General features: G+C 40.0%; 1 long non-coding RNA gene and 1 pseudogene across 1 annotated transcript in view; both read right to left on the bottom strand.

Annotated features, from left to right (window-relative positions):
* Positions 1–741: 741 nt before the first annotated feature.
* On the bottom strand, positions 742–3,363 carry LOC120242916 (annotated as a pseudogene).
* A 519-nt stretch (positions 3,364–3,882) lies between these two features.
* The window catches only part of LOC120242910, a 27,829-nt gene continuing 26,049 nt past the window's right edge, over positions 3,883–5,662 (bottom strand). Inside the window, exon 4 of the long non-coding RNA XR_005531180.1 lies at positions 3,883–4,189. This is a non-coding gene — a long non-coding RNA (uncharacterized LOC120242910). The remainder of the gene's footprint in view (positions 4,190–5,662) is intronic.

Here is a 5,662-nt window from a genome sequence, read left to right as displayed (position 1 = left end):
ACAGGGTTTGGTGATTGAGATGAAAAACTGAAGGAAACATTATTTCAGTCTGTAATACAATAATGAAAGGTGCAGAGGGGCAAGAACGCTTCCCTGAACTCTTCTTTTCTGAACCATGTTCATATAGGTTTTGAATTAACCATATTTCATTAATATTCTTTGGGAATCACTGTTTATCTATTTCACATATACTATCTCATAATTAAATAAACTGTTCAGTTAGTCAGCTTATCATTCCATCTGACCAGTTTATGTAAGTACAATTCACTCTATATTCAAAAGTAACAAACCATAAGCCCAAATCCAAAAAGCCCAAAATACCCTGATGCCTGTATTATTTCTTCTGACCCGTAATCAGTTACTATCATAATTTGGGTGGCCTCCAGCTTGATCTATTATAGAACTTTTTCACCCAGGGTGGCTGGAGGCAGAGGAGTCATTGGGAAGCTGGAGTGAGGCAAGACTATTCAAGTCAGAAAAACTATCCCAGCTAGAGCGACTAGTACAGAGAAGGAAAAGAGTCTAAGAAAGCCTCAGCCCTCATTTCTGACATCACGATATGGATGCAACAGTGGGAAGTCTGCCTCTCCATGAAATTGGAGATCAGGTACATAAGGTCACCTTCTGAGTTGAACTAGTAAAATTCACAGACAATGGGGATATGATTAGTCATCTGTGGGAGTAAAACAAGAGACTGTAAAATACATGGACCTCACAAAGCTCCAATCAAGGTAGGTGATTTGGTGTAATCAGAGGAAGGCAGATCCAGAATGTGAATGTCATTTAGTAGAGGATATTTAATCAATTGAATTGTACATTGCCTAGAGGAAGACTGGGTGAAGGTGGATGGGGGTGTGGACAGAAGCAGAAGTAATCAACTTGGGCTACAGAAAATGAAAACCCAAGCACTGTGCAGAGGAAAGACCCTGCCCTTCATGGCTGCCAGAGAAGTATGCTCTACTGTGGGACGAGTGTCTCTTCTGATCTTTCTTCAATACTCTCCGCATTCTTTGTTCAGCATTCATGTTCATTTTGTTCCTGGGGACTGGACATAAGAAGATAGGTCTCCCATGGTAAATTTGTAAGTTGACTATTGAGTAACCTCATGGTTAATTCAAGTGACCTTGAATTCTGAAAACTTCTGAGATCCTGATGAGGATAAATGATACAATTTGGAAGGTGGTCAAGGGGATACTACCCATGAGACCCCTTGATAGGCAGCCACAGCCTTCCCCTGGGAAAGCAGTGACCTCATCTTCAGTCTTTCCTTGCCTTCAATAGACAGTGCCACAGTATTCACTTAGGTCAAGGATTCTTAATCTGATTAGGCCCAATGAGCTAATTGTTTTTTAAAGAAACTGTTTATATTCCATCAACATTATTTCTATTTTGTTTGCTTTTGTGGAAGACCAGCTTAAGACCACTCTGGCTGTTCTTATCCATTCAGTGGCCTGAGCAGTGGGAGCTGCAGACCAGTCTTCAGTGGTAGGCTGAGTGCTCCAGTCTTCAGTAGGGAACTGCTGAATAGGGACAGAGGACACCTGCATGCCCTCAGACCAGTCTTAACTTCAAGTTGAGTAGTAATAAACTCTGGAACTGGAGCAGTCCATTCACCCTGAAATTCCTCCTTGATCACACAGCCTTTTTAGCAGCAGCTTGCTCTTCCTTTCCAATCTCTTCAGGATCACTGCATAAGTAGACATCAGGCATGACCTTTCATGGATGTTCATGGGAAACAGTGTCGCACATGTGCAGAACTCCCCAGTCAGCATCAACATCAGACCCACTGAGTGAACTCCCTTGTTGCAAGGGATGGCAATGTCCACATAGCACAGAGGACAGTCTGTGTTACACAGAACAACGGTAGGCAGGTTAACATAAGACACCTCTGTGAGAGGCTGGTGGTCAGCCCTTGGATCAGTTCTGATTACCAGAAAACTCAGCTCCAAGAAGGCTGCCTGGCTTTGGTTAGTGAAGATTCTAGGAGTGAAGCAGCCAGCAATAGGAATGGCTCCAGCAACAGCAGCAGCAAACTCCAGCACAGCTTGCTGGCCGTATTCCTGGATGATATGACACTGACATGAGCCAGGTTTCCAGTGGCAACAATTGCTTGAGCTGCCAACAGAAGCTTCTCTCAGTTCTCTTCAGATTTATGATGTAGATACCATCACTTTTCCTTTTGTAGATGTACTGTTCCATTTGGAACAGCAACACAAGGTTGGTGCCACCTAAGTGGGTTCCTGCCACAAGGAATTTGAGGGTATCCTATTCCTTCATTTGCACGACATTGAGCGTTCCAGACACTGTGAAAGTTTCCCTTTAAGTTACGACAGGAACGTGAAACAATGCCATATAGACCCCTCCCTGGGTAGCGCAGAAAGCCAATGACCTAATTTTAAATGAACGTTTTGTTAAGTCTGATTTACTACTATGAAAAGAAATTCACAGATAATAAACCACCTATGCACATATTTTAAATATAATATCCTAACTATAAAAATAAAGAAAAATACTGTTAGAAGAGGAATATTTGGTAATAAAATTTTAGTATGTATTGGAATATATTAGTGCTTGGGGATGACTAACTAGAAGATAGAATGAAGTAATCCATTGCTTTGAGATCACAGTGACAGGTGTGCTGGCAACTCAAATACCCAGAATGATGTCACTGTCAGTGAGATGCTTTTCTGAAATTATAACTACTGCTGGTAAAGTTCTGAACCAAACAGAGTACAGTCTTCTCTTCCTTTAAAAAAGCTTAGAGGGCACGTATGGAAAATTCCATGTATATTAAAACTATGCAAAAGTAACTTGTGTTTCCAAGTAAAATGGGACTGAATTCCACATCCAGACAATTATAAACAGGTTTTTGCACACAAATGTCCAATGTGACTTTTGAAGGTTACATGGGACACACAACATTTCTCGTTAAGGTATCTGTGCTGCACACAAGTGCATAATAGCATCCTTGGTTCCCTCTCACTAAATGCCACTTAGTGCCCCTCCCAATAATTGTGGCAATAAAAAATGCCCCCCTGAGTTTCCAATACATCCCTCAGGGGTATTTCCACTCCTGTTGAGAGACACTGAATTAAATCAACAGGAATCAACATGAGGATCCAATCAGACAAATGTGTCCTGTCCCAAGACATAATCATTCCTTGACTTAGCATCAGAAAACCTCAGCTCACGGGGAGAAGAGATAAGGATGGATGAAATCTAGTACTAGAAGGAGAAGCAGAGTTCTAGGCAGGAAAGGAGTAAGAATTTAGGAGACGAAACCAGGGTAATCGTTCACCTCTGGTATTTGGACCAACATACAGGGAAGGGCCAACATAGGAAGAACTTTGTGGGGCCACACATGTACCCGGGTTAGTTCTGGGTAGCAGTTATCCCAGACCTGGGTGAAAGGGAAGAATCTGTGGCCAACACGGGAACCTGGATGTAGTAACTTGGGTCCTAACACTTGGGTCTGGGTATGTGACTTATTTCCAAACCCCTTACACATAGCACCAGCCAGAAATGATTCAGCATTAGGCCTGGGCTTAAGTCTTCTCAAATAATAGCAGCTGAGAAGATGAGAAGATAGCAAAGGAAGGAAAGACCAACAGCCACAGTTTATCAATGCCACACATGTGATTGGAGAGGGGATATCTATACATCATTTGATTTTCTTCTATTAGAGTGTTTTTTTGCCTTCATTTAAACACAAACTAATCAACTCTTTCTTCAAACAAAAACACATGTTCAAGAGAACAAGATTTGGGCATTCATAAACCATTTCACCTACCCCCACATCATTTATTTGTTGGCTTCCTGTGGGTGGACATGAAACAACTGCTTGGAACTCAGATTTGGAGTCCATTTCCAAAAGTGGGGTCATGAGGCGTGACCATAAATCAAGGCAATGGTTATACTGAGTACCACAATTTATAAGGATAAATACATAATTTTGCCTGGATCCTGGACTAAGGCCAGCCCTACAACCCATGCTTTGTGACTCAGTGGCCAAATAACACCCACGTAAACCCAATATTCCCTGAAGACCATATCAACAGGATGATGCTTCAGCTCCTGTGACCATTCCCAAAGTCCTATCTAAGACAATTATCTAATCTCTGCTCAGAAATCAAATTACCCAATGCTGTTACTCTACTGGCTTGAGCAGGCTTCTTTGTGCATATGGTTCCTGGAAAATATAAAAATATGCTGTTATTTCAATCACCACCTTTTCAAAGTTCTTATTGCTTCATCTGTCCTATGTTCATTAGAGTGAATGGTCATGAGAACAAGCTCAGCTTTATAGTGCTTGATAGAATGTATTAGCAAAATTGAGTCTTAAAGGACACAGAAAGAAATAAAAGCATTCTGTGCGTGAGAAAAGATTTTCCATTTTAGCTTGTAAAAAGAGGGAAGGGACTAGAGATTCTCCACTATCACAAAATAATCAAGGAGGTAGCTGGCAATTTTCTGCTTCTTCCAAAAACTTTGAATCAATCATGCTTAAGATATCATTGAACTACACACCCAAGGTCTCAACTCATTTTGCTGACCTCTCACTTGCTGACATCTTCTTCCCTCCACTCTTCCACACTCTCTCCTGATCTGATGTCTCCTATCTCGCTGTAAACACCATCCTCTAAGCCTATCTCAGTCCCTGGCTTTTGAGCATATACTTGGGTAGATTTCAGGGCTGTTTACATTTTGGTTGTTCCCTTCATGCCATCAACCAAGGATGTGACCCCTTGGTAGTTTAAGATCTGAGAGGCCACTGGAAGTAACTCTGCACAAAGCCCTCTATGAAAAGGAAGAGCATTTGTACCTATGAACTAATATAGTTCTCTGTGCCTTTTAAAAATATGAAGATGTCCTTAGGATTTCCTTCCTGTGTGTATCTCAATTTAAAGCCCTAGCACTGAAGCCATATTTAATATATCACACAAGGTAAAAAGTGGGATATTATTCATGTTTTATTGACATTTTCTATAAACTTAATGATTAATGGCAAACCAGTCAGGATAATAAGATAGGTTATGCAATATTTAACAGTTCATGCCACTAATTTCTGCTGAAGATAAACTTTTTCATTAGGATGCAACTTCACTCTGCCATCTTTTGAAAAGAAAGGAAAATTAACCTGGTGCAAAAAAGTAAGGCAATTAACATGAGGACATTTACTCTAAATGACATTAAGAAACAAAGCTCCAGTCTGTTTAATTAATGATAGTTATTACAAATCAATGACCTATTGTCTGTGGACAAGAGGTTATGGAAGGTACCTGGTGAGTAACCATGTGAGAAAGAAGAGGTGATGCTAATGTGGCTGTTTATGCCATTATAATTAGATATTAACCAGCAAGCTCTTCTTCCATTAAACTCATTTAGAACAGTGAAAGTACAGAGTGGGATGTTGCATTAAAAAAATGTTACGAAGATTCAGGAGTATTTTCTTAATCTCCCATTATATGAAGGTACAAATTTATGGATTAAAATGACATTTAAAATGGAAATTTAGAAAAGAAGGCAGTATAGATGTTAAGATAATAAAAGTTTATCAGTAAACATGTTTATGTCAGTATTTTCTAATTTAGAAAAAATGAGTAGGAGAACATGAAGAAAATTAAATAAGCAATTCATTTCTTTACTTTTACCAAAGGATCAA

Source organism: Hyaena hyaena, unplaced genomic scaffold (assembly GCF_003009895.1).
Source record: "Hyaena hyaena isolate Hyena2069 unplaced genomic scaffold, ASM300989v1 scaffold_321, whole genome shotgun sequence".
In the NCBI taxonomy this organism is placed as follows: Eukaryota; Metazoa; Chordata; class Mammalia; order Carnivora; family Hyaenidae; genus Hyaena; species Hyaena hyaena.
This window is presented reverse-complemented; position numbering and strand designations above follow the sequence as displayed.